Below are 20489 nucleotides of genomic sequence, written 5' to 3'. Positions count from 1 at the left end.
CCACTTGTTGCCAAGTTGGGGTGGTTTGATAGTACCAAGTGGCTCCTGCAATCTGCCATCAAAAAGTTGGCAAGCGAGTTTTGTTTTCCAGGGAAAAGCGCCGTTGTTTGTGTTTGGGGGCCTGTGGCTGGGAGTGGCCAGCTGTCTCCTTAGAATCCACGATACGCAGGATGGGTCCCAGACCAGAGGTGGCACCAGTGCCAAGTCGGGCTGGTTTGATGGTGCAAAGTGACTCCTGCAATCTGCCATCCAGAAGCGGGGTAGCTTACTTTTGTTTGCCAGGGAAACGGGTAGAGCTTTGTGTCTGGGGGCCTATGGCTGGGAGTGACCGGCTGGCTCCTGAAAAGCTACGATAGGCAGGATGGTGACCAGACCCATGGTGGCACCAGTGCCAAGTTGGGCTGGTTTGATAGTACCAAGTGGCTCCTGCAATCTGCCATCAAAAAGTTGGCAGGTGAGTTTTGTTTTCCAGGGAAAAGCACCGTTGTTTGTGTTTGGGGGCCTGTGGGTGGGAGTGGCCAGCTGGCTCCTTAGAATCCACGATACGCAGGATGGTTCCCAGACCAGAGGTGGCACCAGTGCCATGTTGGCCTGGTTTGATAGTACCATGTGGCTCCTGCAATCTGCCATCCAGAAGCGGGGCTGCTTACTTTTGTTTGCCAGGGAAACGGGCCGAGATATTTGTCTGGGGGCCTATGGCTGGGAGTGAGCGGCTGGCTCCTGAAAAGCTACGATAGGCAGGATGGTGACCAGACCCATGGTGGCACCAGTGCCAAGTTGGGCTGGTTTGATAGTACCAAGTGGCTCCTGCAATCTGCCATCAAAAAGTTGTCAGGCGACTTTTGTTTTCCAGGGAAAAGCGCCGTTGTTCTTGTTTAGAGGCCTGTGGCTGGGAGTGGCCGGCTGCCTCCTTTGAACCCAGGATACGCAGGATGGTTCCCAGAGCCAAGGTGGCACCAGTGCCAAGTTGGGCTGGTTTGATAGTACCAAGTGGCTCCTGCAATCTGCCATCCAGAAGCGGGTCAGCTTACTTTTGTTTCCCAGGGAAACAGGCCGAGGATTGTGTCTGGGGGCCTATGGCTGGGAGTGACCGGCTGGCTACTGAAAAGCTACAATAGGCAGGATGGTTACCAGACTCATGGTGGCACCAGTGCCAAGTCGGGCTGGTTTGATAATACTAAATAGCTCCTGAAATCTGCCATTCAGACGCGGGGCAGCGGATTTTTGTTTGCTGGAGAAAAGTTCCGTGGTTTTATTTTGGGGGTATATGGCTGGACGTGGCCGGCTGGCTCCTTAAAAAGATCGATACGCAGGATTGTTCCCTGACCCAAGGTGGCATCACTGTCAAGTCGGGCTGTTTTCGTAGTACCAAGTGCGTCCTGCAATTTGCCATCCAGAAGAGGGGCAGTTGAGTTTTGTTTGCCAGAGCAAAGGGCCGTGGTATGTGTTTGGGGGCATATGGCTGAGAGTGGCCGGCTGGCCCCTGAAAATCCACGATAGGCAGGATGGTTCCCAGAGCCAAGGTGGCACCAGTGCCATGTTGGCCTGGTTTGATAGTACCATGTGGCTGCTGTAATCTGCCATCCAGAAGCGGGGCAGCTTACTTTTGTTTGCCAGGGAAACGGGCCGAGATATTTGTCTGGGGGCCTATGGCTGGGAGTGAGCGGCTGGCTCCTGAAAAGCTACGATAGGCAGGATGGTGACCAGACCCATGGTGGCACCAGTACCAAGTTGGGCTGGTTTGATAGTACCAAGTGGCTCCTGCAATCTGCCATCAAAAATTTGGCAGGCGAGTTTTGTTTTCCAGGGAAAAGCGCCGTTGTTTTTGTTTAGAGGCCTGTGGCTGGGAGTGGCCGCCTGTCCTCGTAGAATCTACGTTACGCAGCATGGTTCCCAGAGCCAAGGTGGCACGAGGGCCAAGTCGGGCAGGTTTGATAGTACCAAATGCATCCTGCAATCTGCCATCCAAAAGCGGGGCAGTTTACTTTTGTTTGCCAGGGAAACGGGCCGAGGTTTGTGTCTGGGGGCCTATGGCAGGGAGTGACCGGCTGGCTCCTGAAAAGCTACGATAGGCAGGATGTTTACCAGACCCATGGTGGCACCAGTGCCAAGTTGGGCTGATTTGATAGTACCAAGTGGCTCCTGCAATCTGCCATCCAGAATCGGGGCAGCTTACTTTTGTTTTCCAGGGAAACGGGCCGAGGTTTGTGTCTGGGGGTCTATGGCTGGGAGTGACCGGCTGGCTCCTGAAAAGCTACGATAGGCAGGATGGTGACCAGACCCATGGTGGCACCAGTGCCAAGTTGGGCTGGTTTGATAGCACCAAGTGGCTCCTGCAATCTGCCATCAAAATGTTGGCAGGCGAGTTTTGTTTTCCAGGGAAAAGCGCCGTTGTTTGTGTTTGGGCGCCTGTGGCTCAGAGTGGCCGGGTGGCTCCTTAGAATCCACGATACGCAGCATGGTTCCCAGACCCAAGGTGGCACCAGTGCCAAGTCGGGCTGGTTTGTTAGTACCAAGTGGTTCCTGCAATCTGCCATCCAGAATCGGGGCAGCTTAATTTTGTTTGCCAGGGTAACGGTCCGAGGTTTGTGTCTGGGGGGACTATGGCTGGGAGTGACCGGCTGGCTCCTGAAATGCTACAATAGGCAGGATGGTTCCCAGACCCATAGTGGCACCAGTGCCAAGTTGGGATGATTTGATAGTACCAAGTGGCTCCTGCAATCTGCCATCAAAAAGCTGGCAGGCGAGTTTTGTTTTCCAGGGAAAAGCGCCGTTGTTTGTGTTTGGGGGCCTGTGGCTGGGAGTGGCCGGCTGGCTCCTTAGAATCCACGATATGCAGGATTGTTCCCAGACCCAAGGTGGCACCAGTGCCAAGTCGGGCTGGTTTGATGGTGCAAAGTGGCTCCTGCAATCTGCCATCCAGACGCGGGGCAGCGGATTTTTGTTTCCATGAGAAATGGTCCGTGGTTTGTTTTTGGGGGTATATGGCTGGGCGTGGCCGGCTGGCTCCTTAAAAAGCTCGATATGCAGGATGGTTCCCTGACACAAGGTGGCACCAGTGCCACGTCGGGCGGTTTTCGTAGTACAAAGTGCGTCCTAAAATTTGCCATCCAGAAGAGGGGCAGTTGAGTTTTGTTTGCCAGAGAAAAGGGCCGTGGTTTGTTTTTGGGGGCATATGGCTGAGAGTGGCCGGCTGGCCCCTGAAAATCCACGATAGGCAGGATGCTTCCCAGACCAGAGGTGTCACCAGTGCCAAGTCGGGCTGGTTTGATAGTACTAAATAGCTCCTGCAATCTGCCATGCAGAAGCGGGGCAGCTTACTTTTGTTTGCCAGGGAAACGGGCCGAGGTTTGTGTCTGGGGGCCTATGGCTGGGAGTGACCGGCTGGCTCCTGAAAAGCTACGATAGGCAGGATGGTGACCAGACCCATGGTGGCACCAGTGCCAAGTTGGGCTGATTTGATAGTACCAAGTGGCTCCGGCAATCTGCCATCAAAAAGTTGGCAGGCGAGTTTTGTTTTCCAGGGAAAAGCGCCGTTGTTTGTGTTTGGGGGCCTGTGGCTGGGAGTGGCCAGCTGGCTCCTTAGAACCCACGATACGCAGGATGGTTCCCAGACCAGAGGTGGCACCAGTGCCAAGTTGGGCTGGTTTGATAGTACCATGTGGCTCCTGCAATCTGCCATCCAGAAGCGGGGCTGCTTACTTTTGTTTGCCAGGGAAACGGGCCGAGATATTTGTCTGGGGGCCTATGGCTGGGAGTGAGCGGCTGGCTCCTGAAAAGCTACGATAGGCAGGATGGTGACCAGACCCATGGTGGCACCAGTGCCAAGTTGGGCTGGTTTGATAGTACCAAGTGGCTCCTGCAATCTGCCATCAAAAAGTTGTCAGGCGACTTTTGTTTTCCAGGGAAAAGCGCCGTTGTTCTTGTTTAGAGGCCTGTGGCTGGGAGTGGCCGGCTGCCTCCTTTGAACCCAGGATACGCAGGATGGTTCCCAGAGCCAAGGTGGCACCAGTGCCAAGTTGGGCTGGTTTGATAGTACCAAGTGGCTCCTGCAATCTGCCATCCAGAAGCGGGTCAGCTTACTTTTGTTTCCCAGGGAAACGGGCCGAGGTTTGTGTCTGGGGGCCTATGGCTGGGAGTGACCGGCTGGCTACTGAAAAGCTACGATAGGCAGGATGGTTACCAGACTCATGGTGGCACCAGTGCCAAGTCGGGCTGGTTTGATAATACTAAATAGCTCCTGAAATCTGCCATTCAGACGCGGGGCAGCGGATTTTTGTTTGCTGGAGAAAAGTTCCGTGGTTTTATTTTGGGGGTATATGGCTGGACGTGGCCGGCTGGCTCCTTAAAAAGATCGATACGCAGGATTGTTCCCTGACCCAAGGTGGCATCACTGTCAAGTCGGGCTGTTTTCGTAGTACCAAGTGCGTCCTGCAATTTGCCATCCAGAAGAGGGGCAGTTGAGTTTTGTTTGCCAGAGCAAAGGGCCGTGGTATGTGTTTGGGGGCATATGGCTGAGAGTGGCCGGCTGGCCCCTGAAAATCCACGATAGGCAGGATGGTTCCCAGAGCCAAGGTGGCACCAGTGCCATGTTGGCCTGGTTTGATAGTACCATGTGGCTGCTGTAATCTGCCATCCAGAAGCGGGGCAGCTTACTTTTGTTTGCCAGGGAAACGGGCCGAGATATTTGTCTGGGGGCCTATGGCTGGGAGTGACCGGCTGGCTCCTGAAAAGCTACGATAGGCAGGATGGTTACCAGACCCATGGTGGCACCAGTACCAAGTTGCGCTGGTTTGATAGTACCAAGTGGCTCCTGCAATCTGCCATCAAAAATTTGGCAGGCGAGTTTTGTTTTCCAGGGAAAAGCGCCGTTGTTTTTGTTTAGAGGCCTGTGGCTGGGAGTGGCCGCCTGTCCTCGTAGAATCTACGTTACGCAGCATGGTTCCCAGAGCCAAGGTGGCACGAGGGCCAAGTCGGGCAGGTTTGATAGTACCAAATGCATCCTGCAATCTGCCATCCAAAAGCGGGGCAGTTTACTTTTGTTTGCCAGGGAAACGGGCCGAGGTTTGTGTCTGGGGGCCTATGGCAGGGAGTGACCGGCTGGCTCCTGAAAAGCTACGATAGGCAGGATGTTTACCAGACCCATGGTGGCACCAGTGCCAAGTTGGGCTGATTTGATAGTACCAAGTGGCTCCTGCAATCTGCCATCCAGAATCGGGGCAGCTTACTTTTGTTTTCCAGGGAAACGGGCCGAGGTTTGTGTCTGGGGGTCTATGGCTGGGAGTGACCGCCTGGCTCCTGAAAAGCTACGATAGGCAGGATGGTGACCAGACCCATGGTGGCACCAGTGCCAAGTTGGGCTGGTTTGATAGCACCAAGTGGCTCCTGCAATCTGCCATCAAAATGTTGGCAGGCGAGTTTTGTTTTCCAGGGAAAAGCGCCGTTGTTTGTGTTTGGGCGCCTGTGGCTCAGAGTGGCCGGGTGGCTGCTTAGAATCCACGATACGCAGGATGGTTCCCAGACCCAAGGTGGCACCAGTGCCAAGTCGGGCTGGTTTGACACTACCAAGTGGCTCCTGCAATCTGCCATCCAGAATCGGGGCAGCTTAATTTTGTTTGCCAGGGAAACGGTCCGAGGTTTGTGTCTGGGGGACTATGGCTGGGAGTGACCGGCTGGCTCCTGAAATGCTACAATAGGCAGGATGGTTCCCAGACCCATAGTGGCACCAGTGCCAAGTTGGGATGATTTGATAGTACCAAGTGGCTCCTGCAATCTGCCATCAAAAAGTTGGCAGGCGAGTTTTGTTTTCCAGGGAAAAGCGCCGTTGTTTGTGTTTGCGGGCCTGTGGCTGGGAGTGGCCGGCTGGCTCCTTAGAATCCACGATATGCAGGATTGTTCCCAGACCCAAAGTGGCACCAGTGCCAAGTCGGGCTGGTTTGATGGTGCAAAGTGGCTCCTGCAATCTGCCATCCAGACGCGGGGCAGCGGATTTTTGTTTCCATGAGAAATGGTCCGTGGTTTGTTTTTGGGGGTATATGGCTGGGCGTGGCCGGCTGGCTCCTTAAAAAGCTCGATATGCAGGATGGTTCCCTGACACAAGGTGGCACCAGTGCCACGTCGGGCGGTTTTCGTAGTACAAAGTGCGTCCTAAAATTTGCCATCCAGAAGAGGGGCAGTTGAGTTTTGTTTGCCAGAGAAAAGGGCCGTGGTTTGTTTTTGGGGGCATATGGCTGAGAGTGGCCGGCTGGCCCCTGAAAATCCACGATAGGCAGGATGGTTCCCAGACCAGAGGTGTCACCAGTGCCAAGTCGGGCTGGTTTGATAGTACTAAATAGCTCCTGCAATCTGCCATGCAGAAGCGGGGCAGCTTACTTTTGTTTGCCAGGGAAACGGGCCGAGGTTTGTGTCTGGGGGCCTATGGCTGGGAGTGACCGGCTGGCTCCTGAAAAGCTACGATAGGCAGGATGGTGACCAGACCCATGGTGGCACCAGTGCCAAGTTGGGCTGGTTTGATAGTACCAAGTGGCTCCGGCAATCTGCCATCAAAAAGTTGGCAGGCGAGTTTTGTTTTCCAGGGAAAAGCGCCGTTGTTTGTGTTTGGGGGCCTGTGGCTGGGAGTGGCCAGCTGGCTCCTTAGAACCCACGATACGCAGGATGGTTCCCAGACCAGAGGTGGCACCAGTGCCAAGTTGGACTGGTTTGATGGTGCAAAGTGGCTCCTGCAATCTGCCATCCAGAAGCGGGGCAGCTTACTTTTGTTTGCCAGGGAAACGGGCCGAAATATTTGTCTAGGGGCCTATGGCTGGGGGTGGCTGGCTGGCACCTGAAAAGCTACGATAGGCAGGATGGTGACCAGACCCATGGTGGCACCAGTGCCAAGTTGGGCTGGTTTGATAGTACCAAGTGGCTCCTGCAATCTGCCATCAAATGTTTGGCAGGCGAGTTTTGTTTTCCAGGGAAAAGCACCATTGTGTGTGTTTTGGGGCCTGTGGCTGGGAGTGGCCAGCTGGCTCCTTAGAATCCACCATACGCAGGATGGTTCCCAGACCCAAGGTGGCACCAGTGCCAAGTCGGGCTGGTTTGTTACTACCAAGTGGTTCCTGCAATCTGCCATCCAGAAGCGGGGCAGCTTACTTTTGTTTGCCAGAGAAAAAGGCTGTTGTTTGTGTTTCGGGACCTGTGGCTGGCAGTGGACGGCTGGCTCCTGAAAATCCATGATACGCAGCATGGTTCCCAGACCCAAGGTGGCACCAGTGCCAAGTCGGGCTGGTTTGATACTACCAAGTGCGTCCTGCAATCTGCCATCCAGAATCGGGGCAGCTTAATTTTGTTTGCCAGGGAAACGGGCCGTGGGTTTTGTATGGGGGCCTATGGCTGAGAGTGGCCGGCTGGCTCCTGAAAATCCACGCTAGGCAGCATGGTTCCCAGATGCAAGGTGGCACCAGTGCCAAGTCGGGCTGGTTTGATGGTGCAAAGTGGCTCCTGCAATCTGCCATCCAGAAGCGGGGCAGCTGATTTTTGTTTGCCAGAGAAAAATTCCGTGGATTGTTTTTGGGGGCATATTGCTGGGAGTGGCCGGCTGGCTCCTTAAAATGCTCGATACGCATGATGGTTCCCAGGCCCAAGGTGTCACCACTACCAAGTCGGCCTGCGGTTTTAGTATCAAGTTCATCCTGCAATTTGCCATCCAGAAGAGGGGCAGTTGAGTTTTGTTTGCCAGAGAAACGGGCCGAGGTTTCTGTTTGGGGACATATGGCTGAGAGTGGCCGGCTGGCCCCTGAATATCCACGATACACAGCATGGTTCCCAGATCCAAGGTGGCACCAGTGCCAAGTTGGGCTGGTTTGATAGTCCCAAGTGTCTCCTGCAATCTGCCATCCAGAAGCGGGGCAGCTTACTTTTGTTTGCCAGAGAAATAGGCCTAGGTTTTTGTCTGGGGGCCTGTGGCTAGGAGTGGCCGGCTGGCTCCTTAGAATCCACGATACGCAGGATGTTTCCCAGACCCAAGGTGGCACCAGTGCCAAGTCGGGCTGGTTTGATAGTACCAAGTGGCTCCTGCAAACTCCATCAAAATGTTGGCAGACGTGTTTTGTTTTCCAAGGAACAGCGCCGTTGATTTTGTTTGGGGACCTGTGGCTGGGAGTGGCCGGCTGGCTCCTTAGAATCCACGATACGCAGGATGGTTCCCAGACCCAAGGTTGCACCAGTGCCAAGTCGGGCTGGTTTGATTACACCAAGTGGCTCCTGCAATCTGCCATCCAGAAGTGAGGCAGCTAAATTTGTTTGCCAGAAAAAAGGTCCGTGGATTTTGTTGGGGGCCTGTGGCTGGGAGTAGCCGGCTGGCTCCTTAAAATCCACCATACGCAGGATGGTTCCCAGACCCAAGGTGGCACCAGTGCCAAGTCGGGCTGGTTTGATAGTACCAAGTGGCTCCTGCAATCTGCCATCCAGAAGCGGTGCAGTTGAGTTTTGTTTGCCAGAGAAAAGGGCCGTGGGTTGTGTTTGGGGGCATATGGCTGGGAGTGGCCGGCTGTCTCATTAAAAAGATCGATACGCAGGATGGTTCCCAGACCCAAGGTGGCACCAGTGCCAAGTCGGGCTGTTTTTATAGTACCAAGTGCGTCCTGCAATTTGCCATCCAGAAGAGGGGCAGTGGAGTTTTGTTTGCCAGAGAATAGCGCCGTTGTTTGTGTTTGGGGGCTTTTGGCTGGGAGTGGCCGACTGGCGCCTTAGAATCTGTGTTACGCAGCATGGTTCCCAGACCAGAGGTGGCACCAGTGCCAAGTTGGGCTGGTTTGATAGTACCAAGTGGCTCCTGCAATCTGCCATCCAGAAGTGGGGCAGCTTACTTTTGTTTGCCAGGGAAACGGGCCGAGGTTTGTGACTGGGGACCTATGGCTGGGAGTGACCGGCTGGCTCCTGAAAAGCTACGATAGGCAGGATGGTGACCAGACCCATGGTGGCACCAGTGCCAAGTTGGGCTGGTTTGATAGTACCAAGTGGCTCCTGCAATCTGCCATCAAAAAGTTGTCAGGCGAGTTTTGTTTTCCAGGGAAAAGCGCCGTTGTTTGTATTTGGGGGCCTGTGGCTGGGAGTGGCCGGCTGGCTCCTTTGAACCCACAATACGCAGGATGGTTCCCAGACCCAAGGTGGCACCAGTGCCAAGTCGGGCTGGTTTGATACTACCAAGTGCGTCCTGCAATCTGCCATCCAGAAGCGGGGCAGCTTAATTTTGTTTGCCAGGGAAACGGGCCGTGGGTTTTGTTTGGGGGCCTATGGCTGAGAGTGGCCGGCTGGCTCCTGAAAATCCACGCTAGGCAGCATGGTTCCCAGATGCAAGGTGGCACCAGTGCCAAGTCGGGCTGGTTTGATGGTGCAAAGTGGCTCCTGCAATCTGCCATCCAGAAGCGGGGCAGCTGATTTTTGTTTGCCAGAGAAAAATTCCGTGGATTGTTTTTGGGGGCATATTGCTGGGAGTGGCCGGCTGGCTCCTTAAAATGCTCGATACGCATGATGGTTCCCAGGTCCAAGGTGTCACCACTACCAAGTCGGCCTGCGGTTTTAGTATCAAGTTCATCCTGCAATTTGCCATCCAGAAGAGGGGCAGTTGAGTTTTGTTTGCCAGAGAAACGGGCCGAGGTTTCTGTTTGGGGACATATGGCTGAGAGTGGCCGGCTGGCCCCTGAATATCCACGATACACAGCATGGTTCCCAGATCCAAGGTGGCACCAGTGCCAAGTTGGGCTGGTTTGATAGTACCAAGTGTCTCCTGCAATCTGCCATCCAGAAGCGGGGCAGCTTACTTTTGTTTGCCAGAGAAATAGGCCTAGGTTTTTGTCTGGGGGCCTATGGCTAGGAGTGGCCGGCTGGCTCCTAAGAATCCACGATACGCAGGATGTTTCCCAGACCCAAGGTGGCACCAGTGCCAAGTTGGGCTGGTTTGATAGTACCAAGTGGCTCCTGCAAACTCCATCAAAAAGTTGGCAGGCGAGTTTTGTTTTCCAGGGAACAGCGCCGTTGATTTTGTTTGGGGGCCTGTGGCTGGGAGTGGCCGGCTGGCTCCTTAGAATCCACGATACGCAGGATGGTTCCCAGACCCAAGGTGGCACCAGTGCCAAGTCGGGCTGGTTTGATTACACCAAGTGGCTCCTGCAATCTGCCATCCAGAAGTGAGGCAGCTAAGTTTTGTTTGCCAGAAAAAAGGGCCGTGGTTTTTGTTGGGGGCCTGTGGCTGGGAGTGGCCGGCTGGCTCCTTAGAATCCACCATACGCAGGATGGTTCCCAGACCCAAGGTGGCACCAGTGCCAAGTCGGGCTGGTTTGATAGTACCAAGTGGCTCCTGCAATCTGCCATCCAGAAGCGGTGCAGTTGAGTTTTGTTTGCCAGAGAAAAGGGCCGTGGGTTGTGTTTGGGGGCATATGGCTGGGAGTGGCCGGCTGTCTCATTAAAAAGACCGATACGCAGGATGGTTCCCAGACCCAAGGTGGCACCAGTGCCAAGTCGGGCTGTTTTTATAGTACCAAGTGCGTCCTGCAATTTGCCATCCAGAAGAGGGGCAGTGGAGTTTTGTTTGCCAGAGAATAGCGCCGTTGTTTGTGTTTGGCAGCTTGTGGCTGGGAGTGGCCGACTGGCGCCGTAGAATCTGTGTTACGCAGCATGGTTCCCAGACCCAAGGTGGCACCAGTGCCAAGTTGGGCTGGTTTGATAGTACCAAGTGGCTCCTGCAATCTGCCATCCAGAAGCGGGGCAGCTTACTTTTGTTTGCCAGGGAAACGGGCCGAGGTTTGTGACTGGGGACCTATGGCTGGGAGTGACCGGCTGGCTCCTGAAAAGCTACGATAGGCAGGATGGTGACCAGACCCATGGTGGCACCAGTGCCAAGTTGGGCTGGTTTGATAGTACCAAGTGGCTCCTGCAATCTGCCATCAAAAAGTTGTCAGGCGAGTTTTGTTTTCCAGGGAAAAGCGCCGTTGTTTGTATTTGGGGGCCTGTGGCTGGGAGTGGCCGGCTGGCTCCTTTGAACCCACAATACGCAGGATGGTTCCCAGACCCAAGGTGGCACCAGTGCCAAGTCGGGCTGGTTTGATACTACCAAGTGCGTCCTGCAATCTGCCATCCAGAAGCGGGGCAGCTTAATTTTGTTTGCCAGGGAAACGGGCCGTGGGTTTTGTATGGGGGCCTATGGCTGAGAGTGGCCGGCTGGCTCCTGAAAATCCACGCTAGGCAGCATGGTTCCCAGATGCAAGGTGGCACCAGTGCCAAGTCGGGCTGGTTTGATGGTGCAAAGTGGCTCCTGCAATCTGCCATCCAGAAGCGGGGCAGCTGATTTTTGTTTGCCAGAGAAAAATTCCGTGGATTGTTTTTGGGGGCATATTGCTGGGAGTGGCCGGCTGGCTCCTTAAAATGCTCGATACGCATGATGGTTCCCAGGTCCAAGGTGTCACCACTACCAAGTCGGCCTGCGGTTTTAGTATCAAGTTCATCCTGCAATTTGCCATCCAGAAGAGGGGCAGTTGAGTTTTGTTTGCCAGAGAAACGGGCCGAGGTTTCTGTTTGGGGACATATGGCTGAGAGTGGCCGGCTGGCCCCTGAATATCCACGATACACAGCATGGTTCCCAGATCCAAGGTGGCACCAGTGCCAAGTTGGGCTGGTTTGATAGTACCAAGTGTCTCCTGCAATCTGCCATCCAGAAGCGGGGCAGCTTACTTTTGTTTGCCAGAGAAATAGGCCTAGGTTTTTGTCTGGGGGCCTGTGGCTAGGAGTGGCCGGCTGGCTCCTAAGAATCCACGATACGCAGGATGTTTCCCAGACCCAAGGTGGCACCAGTGCCAAGTCGGGCTGGTTTGATAGTACCAAGTGGCTCCTGCAAACTCCATCAAAAAGTTGGCAGGCGTGTTTTGTTTTCCAGGGAACAGCGCCGTTGATTTTGTTTGGGGGCCTGTGGCTGGGAGTGGCCGGCTGGCTCCTTAGAATCCACGATACGCAGGATGGTTCCCAGACCCAAGGTGGCACCAGTGCCAAGTCGGGCTGGTTTGATTACACCAAGTGGCTCCTGCAATCTGCCATCCAGAAGTGAGGCAGCTAAGTTTTGTTTGCCAGAAAAAAGGGCCGTGGTTTTTGTTGGGGGCCTGTGGCTGGGAGTGGCCGGCTGGCTCCTTAGAATCCACCATACGCAGGATGGTTCCCAGACCCAAGGTGGCACCAGTGCCAAGTCGGGCTGGTTTGATAGTCCCAAGTGGCTCCTGCAAACTGCCATCCAGAAGCGGGGCAGCTGAGTTTTGTTTGCCAGGGAAATGGGCCGTTGTTTGTGTTTGGGGGCCTGTGGCTGGGAGTGTTCGGCTGGTTCCTGAATATGTACGATACGCAGGATTGTTCCCAGACCCAAGGTGGCACCAGTGCCAAGTCGGGCTGGTTTGATGGTGCAAAGTGGCTCCTGCAATCTGCCATCCAGACGCGGGGCAGCGGATTTTTGTTTCCATGAGGAATGGTCCGTGGTTTGTTTTTGGGGGTATATGGCTGGGCCTGGCCGGCTGGCTCCTTAAAAAGCTCGATATGCAGGATGGTTCCCTGACACAAGGTGGCACCAGTGCCACGTCGGGCGGTTTTCGTAGTACAAAGTGCGTCCTAAAATTTGCCATCCAGAAGAGGGGCAGTTGAGTTTTGTTTGCCAGAGAAAAGGTCCGTGGTTTGTTTTTGGGGGCATATGGCTGAGAGTGGCTGGCTGGCCCCTGAAAATCCACGATACACAGGATGGTTCCCAGATCCAAGGTGGCACCTGTGCCAAGTCGGGCTGATTTGATAGTACTAAGTAGCTCCTGCAATCTGCCATCCAGAAGCGGGACAGCTTACTTTTGTTTGCCAGGGAAACGGGCCGAGGTTTGTGTTTGGGGGCCTATGGCTGAGAGTGACCGGCTGGCTCCTGAAAAGCTACAATAGGCAGGATGGTGACCAGACCCATGGTGGCACCAGTGCCAAGTTGGGCTGGTTTGATAGTACCAAGTGGTTCCTGCAATCTGCCATCCAGAAGCAGGGCATCTGAGTTTTGTTTGCCAGAGAAAAGGGCCTTGGTTTGTGTTTGGGGGCATATGGCTGGGTGTGGCCAGCTGGCTCCTTAAAATGCACGATATGCAACATGGCTCCCAGACCCAAGGTGGCACCAGTGCCAAGTTGGGCTGGTTTGATAGTACCAAGTGGCTCCTGCAATCTGCCATCAAAAAGTTGTCAGGCGAGTTTTGTTTTCCAGGGAAAAGCGCCGTTGTTTGTATTTGGGGGCCTGTGGCTGGGAGTGGCCGACTGGCTCCTTTGAACCCACAATACGCAGGATGGTTCCCAGACCCAAGGTGGCACCAGTGCCAAGTCGGGCTGGTTTGATACTACCAAGTGCGTCCTGCAATCTGCCATCCAGAAGCGGGGCAGCTTAATTTTGTTTGCCAGGGAAACGGGCCGTGGGTTTTGTTTGGGGGCCTATGGCTGAGAGTGGCCGGCTGGCTCCTGAAAATCCACGCTAGGCAGCATGGTTCCCAGACCCAAGGTGGCACCAGTGCCAAGTCGGGCTGGTTTGATGGTGCAAAGTGGCTCCTGCAATCTGCCATCCAGAAGCGGGGCAGCTGATTTTTGTTTGCCAGAGAAAAATTCCGTGGATTGTTTTTGGGGGCATATTGCTGGGAGTGGCCGGCTGGCTCCTTAAAATGCTCGATACGCATGATGGTTCCCAGGTCCAAGGTGTCACCACTACCAAGTCGGCCTGCGGTTTTAGTATCAAGTTCATCCTGCAATTTGCCATCCAGAAGAGGGGCAGTTGAGTTTTGTTTGCCAGAGAAACGGGCCGAGGTTTCTGTTTGGGGACATATGGCTGAGAGTGGCCGGCTGGCCCCTGAATATCCACGATACACAGCATGGTTCCCAGATCCAAGGTGGCACCAGTGCCAAGTTGGGCTGGTTTGATAGTCCCAAGTGTCTCCTGCAATCTGCCATCCAGAAGCGGGGCAGCTTACTTTTGTTTGCCAGAGAAATAGGCCTAGGTTTTTGTCTGGGGGCCTGTGGCTAGGAGTGGCCGGCTGGCTCCTAAGAATCCACGATACGCAGGATGTTTCCCAGACCCAAGGTGGCACCAGTGCCAAGTCGGGCTGGTTTGATAGTACCAAGTGGCTCCTGCAAACTCCATCAAAAAGTTGGCAGGCGTGTTTTGTTTTCCAGGGAACAGCGCCGTTGATTTTGTTTGGGGGCCTGTGGCTGGAAGTGGCCGGCTGGCTCCTTAGAATCCACCATACGCAGGATGGTTCCCAGACCCAAGGTGGCACCAGTGCCAAGTCGGGCTGGTTTGATTACACCAAGTGACTCCTGCAAACTGCCATCCAGAAGCGGGGCAGCTGAGTTTTGTTTGCCAGGGAAATGGGCCGTTGTTTGTGTTTGGGGGCCTGTGGCTGGGAGTGTTCGGCTGGTTCCTGAATATGTACGATACGCAGGATTGTTCCCAGACCCAAGGTGGCACCAGTGCCAAGTCGGGCTGGTTTGATGGTGCAAAGTGGCTCCTGCAATCTGCCATCCAGACGCGGGGCAGCGGATTTTTGTTTCCATGAGAAATGGTCCGTGGTTTGTTTTTGGGGGTATATGGCTGGGCCTGGCCGGCTGGCTCCTTAAAAAGCTCGATATGCAGGATGGTTCCCTGACACAAGGTGGCACCAGTGCCACGTCGGGCGGTTTTCGTAGTACAAAGTGCGTCCTAAAATTTGCCATCCAGAAGAGGGGCAGTTGAGTTTTGTTTGCCAGAGAAAAGGTCCGTGGTTTGTTTTTGGGGGCATATGGCTGAGAGTGGCTGGCTGGCCCCTGAAAATCCACGATACACAGGATGGTTCCCAGATCCAAGGTGGCACCTGTGCCAAGTCGGGCTGATTTGATAGTACTAAGTAGCTCCTGCAATCTGCCATCCAGAAGCGGGGCAGCTTACTTTTGTTTACCAGGGAAACGGGCCGAGGTTTGTGTTTGGGGGCCTATGGCTGTGAGTGACCGGCTGGCTCCTGAAAAGCTACAATAGGCAGGATGGTGACCAGACCCATGGTGGCACCAGTGCCAAGTTGGGCTGGTTTGATAGTACCAAGTGGTTCCTGCAATCTGCCATCCAGAAGCAGGGCAGCTGAGTTTTGTTTGCCAGAGAAAAGGGCCTTGGTTTGTGTTTGGGGGCATATGGCTGGGTGTGGCCAGCTGGCTCCTTAAAATGCACGATATGCAACATGGCTCCCAGACCCAAGGTGGCACCAGTGCCAAGTTGGGCTGGTTTGATAGTACCAAGTGGCTCCTGCAATCTTCCATGATCACGTGGAGAAATACTTTCTGGTTTCAGCCTCATGCTCTTTCTTCTCTCCCTCAACTTCTCTATCACCTCTCATCTGGTTCACATGCGCTGTCTTCAAGGTCCACAGGCTACTTTTCACAGAATCTTCTGGCCTGATGAAGTAAGAATGATGAATAGAACAGAGCTGGGATCTATTTTCCAGTTTGGATAAAATGCATTCTGCACACAAATCCAAGGAGAACGGGCTGCCCCGATGCCCAGAAAATCTTTCACTCCTGCTAGTGTTCTACGTCAACCGCAACTTAGTCTGAAAGAAAAGCTTTTTCTCTGAGAACATCTGAGAGGTTTGCATGAAGCACTGATATCTGACATATGCAATTTTGAATAGGAGAGGAAAAAGAAAATGGCAAGGAGTTTTTAATTTTAGTGGTTTCAATTTTAATTTCCGTGCACTTTTTCAAAACTTGTCAGCTCAAATGCCCATCAACATCTTTTAGTCATCTGTAAGTCAGTATTCATATAAAATGTGCTTCAAATCCAAAGAATTTCAAATTTGCACTCCAAGCTTCTATGCCTAGATTTATGATTTCCTACACATATTAGATGAAAGGAAGGCCTTTTTTACTGTGGGAGTGCTGGAACACTGGAACAGGTTGCCCAGAGAAGTTGTGGGTGTCCCATCCCTGAAAGTATTCAAGGTCACCTTGGACGGGGCTTGGAGCAGCAACAAAGGAGAAGCTTGATGGTAGAGAAACAAAGTTGGACTATAGAAGAAACTCGGATTGAAGTATAGGATCAAGTTTTCTCTCAGCTCTTGGGGTAAATTCAAAGTTGTACAAAATGACATTTATCTGTGCTATTCACTACTGTAACAGAAAGTTTCATGAAAACTGTACAGAAGATAGTAAATTTTAAAAGAGATAAGAATTACAGCATAAAATCCATGGGATAGGTTACAACATGAGACACTCTCTAAGAGAAAATCTCTTTGTTTCAGCACTTCATCGGGGTAAGATTTCATGAAGTGCCAAAGAAGGCGGCAAAATATCATTCGGGACATTATTTACTGGAATTCAGCCTGGCCATTAGTAGGAACTGCCTTTGAACATATCATGTAGATATACCACACACGCTTTCCCTTCACTGAAAAATTACTGTTTACAACAAATAAGCAATTGACGATCAAAATTGATTGAAAGCATCTTAAACATGTCAAGTATTTCATTGTAGATGATCTGTGATCCAAATGCTTCTTCCACCTTCGAGAGGGACAGAAGAATTCTTCCATATCATGATGGTTTAAAATTGTATCAACCAATGTTTTCTGCTGAAAAGATATCATCTATTTTTTTCTATTTTTGGAAGAAAATATTCCTAGACATACAACAGGTGAGAACTAAGTAATTTTAAAGAAACAAATGAAATGAAAATATTCTGTAAATAGAATGAAATGAAAAGCTGTGTTTTAAATAGGAGCTAAATATTAAACAGAATTTTTGTACCAGGCATTTGAATTACTGCACCAGCTCTTTTGCCCATCAAGAGAGGCATTTAGCATTTCAGTCTTTTCCAAGGTGTTCATGATCTGCTATGCTGATCTCTGTGTGTGCCTAGGTGTGTGTGGAGGGGGGGGCATATGAAGGGGAGTGTGTATGTTTGCTTTACAATTGTTGTGGCAGATTCATGCCTCAGCTCCACATTTTGTTTTAAAAAGGTCACACCGAGTGGATATGAAGTTTACTATCAACAAGAGATCGATTCCCAAATCATCCATTTGACTCTCCCTTATAAATCATGTGCTTTGTTGCATATTTTATCAAATATACTTTCAAGCCAGATGGAGGAAGGAGGATGTGGGAATCCCTCCACCATCTTGCAACTTTTATGTAAGTAGGTTTTCAAGAAAATCATCATTTCTCTTTTAAATATGTCTGGAACAGGCATGATGGTAGTGTCAACCTGTTGGAGTTTTTGTTGCTGGAAGAAGTTGTACAAAAGGATTGGTTTTTACATTGACCAGTTACTGAATCAAGCGCAGGAATACATTGGAAATTTAGCTGGGGGTTCCTTTTCCCAGCAGACTACTTCTAGAACGAGCTTGTACACTGAAGCTGACTCTTTTGCTCTCTTTTTGTTTCTTTCCTATTTTCTTGGCTTCTTTGCCACTATCTAGACAATTTTGGAACTTTGTTCCCAACTAAAATGGTTTCAATAGTCTGATTGTGATCATACATTTTTACAAGGAATTTTTAAAATCTTTCCTCGAGTCCAGAAAGTCAAGGACTTAGATCTTTTTCTTCCCTTATCAATATTGCCATGAAATTGATAAATAAAGACCAACTCTTTATTTTTGTTTTTAACCCACGTAGATAATTCCCATCCATTAATCCATTTTGTGGACCAATAGCTGCCATTCTGATGGAAGCTGTCACTTCTTAACAATAGGCATTCTGTGACTATGTTGACTGCACTTTGGGTGAAGATCCTAACTGGTCTTAGATATACATAGGGAGAAATTTGCTCAGCCAGTGTCAGTCTTAAGCATGCGTATCAGAAGATCTTTCTAGAGCTGGGAATTTTCCCATGAAAGGGATTCAGTTAGGGAAGAGACACTTGTGCCAGAGTTTTACATTCTTCTTGAACACTGCTTAAGGAACTTAGATGCCATGTCCATTTGGATCTCTGTCTGCACAGAACTTTGTCATGCCAGCGCTTTGAAATGCATCTTGAAGAGAATTCACTAGCACAGAATGAAAGAGAGTGGAAGGGGTTGGTGGGGCTAACCAGGCCCAACCCCCCTGCCTAAACCAGGATACCTAGAGCCTCTTGCCCAGGATTCTATCTGGGTGTACTTTTAATGTCTTCAAAGATCCAGGCTCCACAATCTTTCTGGGCAGTCTGTGCCGTGGTTCAGTCACCCTGACAGTAAAGAAACATTTACTGATGTTCAAAGGCAATCTCCTGTATTTCAGTGTGTGCCCACTGCCTCTTGTCTTTTCCCTCAGCATCACTGAAAAGACACTGATTCCCTCCCCTTTGCACTATTGCTTCCATATGTATGTGTGATGCCATGTAGAGGTATGTCAAAAACCTCCCTGAAGCCCAGGCAGATAATATTCCCTTCATCTACCAGTCAAGTTGATTCATCAGAGGAGTTTAAAGTGATGTTCAGCATGAAATTCCCCTGAAAAATCATGCTAACTACATTATTTGGTCATCTGTCATGTGCCTGGCAAGGATTTCCAGGAAGAGCTGCTTCATCAACTTCCTGGGGATAAAAAAGAGGCTGGCTGGTTTGTACTATGGCGAGTCCTCTTAATTGCCTTTTTTGAAGATGGGTGTCATTTGCTAACATCCACTCTTTAGCTCCTCTTCTCATCTACACCTCGGCAAAAAGCTTTTCCACTATGTCTGGCTAGGAAAAACTGTGCCAGCACAGAAAACATCTCCCATCGTGTTCTAGAAGTTGCACGGATGTCTGCCAAGTGTTTGGCAGGAAGAAAAGAAAAGTTGTCCAAAACAGCTTCCAATCGAATGTTCCTGTGATTGGAAAAGTCAGGAGAGTGCAAAGGTACTGTTTTCTATCAGTTGGCAAGGTGCGCACACAATCCCAGTGTTGTACAGCTTGCTTCTTCACCTTCCCGAAGCTGCCGCTCTCGCCGGCTGCCGGAGCCCAAGAAGCGGCTTCTTCGCGCAAAGACGATTGTGCCGCTCACAGGGCTCTCCTTAGCGCGGCTTCTGCCGAAAGACGCCCGGCAGCGGCTCTTACCTCCGGAGAGCATCCTACCTTCGTCTTTCGCGTCTTTTGTAGTCTACATCTTAGCAAAACGCTTTTCCACTATGTCTGGCTAGGAAAAACTGTGCCAGCACAGAAAACATCTCCCATCGTGTTCTAGAAGTTGCACGGATGTCTGCCAAGTGTTTGGCAGGAAGAAAAGAAAAGTTGTCCAAAACAGCTTCCAATCGAATGTTCCTGTGATTGGAAAAGTCAGGAGAGTGCAAAGGTACTGTTTTCTATCAGTTGGCAAGGTGCGCACACAATCCCAGTGTTGTACAGCTTGCTTCTTCACCTTCCCGAAGCTGCCGCTCTCGCCGGCTCCCGGAACCGAAGAAGCGGCTTCTTCGCGCAAAGACGATTGTGCCGCTCACAGTGCTCTCCTTAGCGCGGCTTCTGCCGAAAGACGCCCGGCAGCGGCTCTTACCTCCGGAGAGCATCCTACCTTCGTCTTTAGCTCCTCTTCTCATATACACCTCGGCAAAACGCTTTTCCACTATGTCTGGCTAGGAAAAACTGTGCCAGCACAGAAAACATCTCCCATCGTGTTCTAGAAGTTGCACGGATGTCTGCCAAGTGTTTGGCAGGAAGAAAAGAAAAGTTGTCCAAAACAGCTTCCAATCGAATGTTCATGTGATTGGAAAAGTCAGGAGAGTGCAAAGGTACTGTTTTCTATCAGTTGGCAAGGTGCGCACACAATCCCAGTGTTGTACAGCTTGCTTCTTCACCTTCCCGAAGCTGCCGCTCTCGCCGGCTGCCGGAGCCCAAGAAGCGGCTTCTTCGCGCAAAGACGATTGTGCCGCTCACAGTGCTCTCCTTAGCGCGGCTTCTGCCGAAAGACGCCCGGCAGCGGCTCTTACCTCCGGAGAGCATCCTACCTTCGTCTTTCGCGTCTTTTGTAGTCTACACCTCGGCAAAACGCTTTTCCACTATGTCTGGCTAGGAAAAACTGTGCCAGCACAGAAAACATCTCCCATCGTGTTCTAGAAGTTGCACGGATGTCTGCCAAGTGTTTGGCAGAAAGAAAAGAAAAGTTGTCCAAAACAGCTTCCAATCGAATGTTCCTGTGATTGGAAAAGTCAGGAGAGTGCAAAGGTACTGTTTTCTATCAGTTGGCAAGGTGCGCACACAATCCCAGTGTTGTACAGCTTGCTTCTTCACCTTCCCGAAGCTGCCGCTCTCGCCGGCTCCCGGAACCGAAGAAGCGGCTTCTTCGCGCAAAGACGATTGTGCCGCTCACAGGGCTCTCCTTAGCGCGGCTTCTGCCGAAAGACGCCCGGCAGCGGCTCTTACCTCCTGAGAGTGGCAGCTTCGGGAAGGTGAAGAAGCAAGCTGTACAACACTGGGATTGTGTGCGCACCTTGCCAACTGATAGAAAACAGTACCTTTGCACTCTCCTGACTTTTCCAATCACAGGAA

Source organism: Melospiza melodia, chromosome 2 (assembly GCF_035770615.1).
Source record: "Melospiza melodia melodia isolate bMelMel2 chromosome 2, bMelMel2.pri, whole genome shotgun sequence".
Lineage (NCBI taxonomy): Eukaryota > Metazoa > Chordata > Aves > Passeriformes > Passerellidae > Melospiza > Melospiza melodia.
This window is presented reverse-complemented; position numbering follows the sequence as displayed.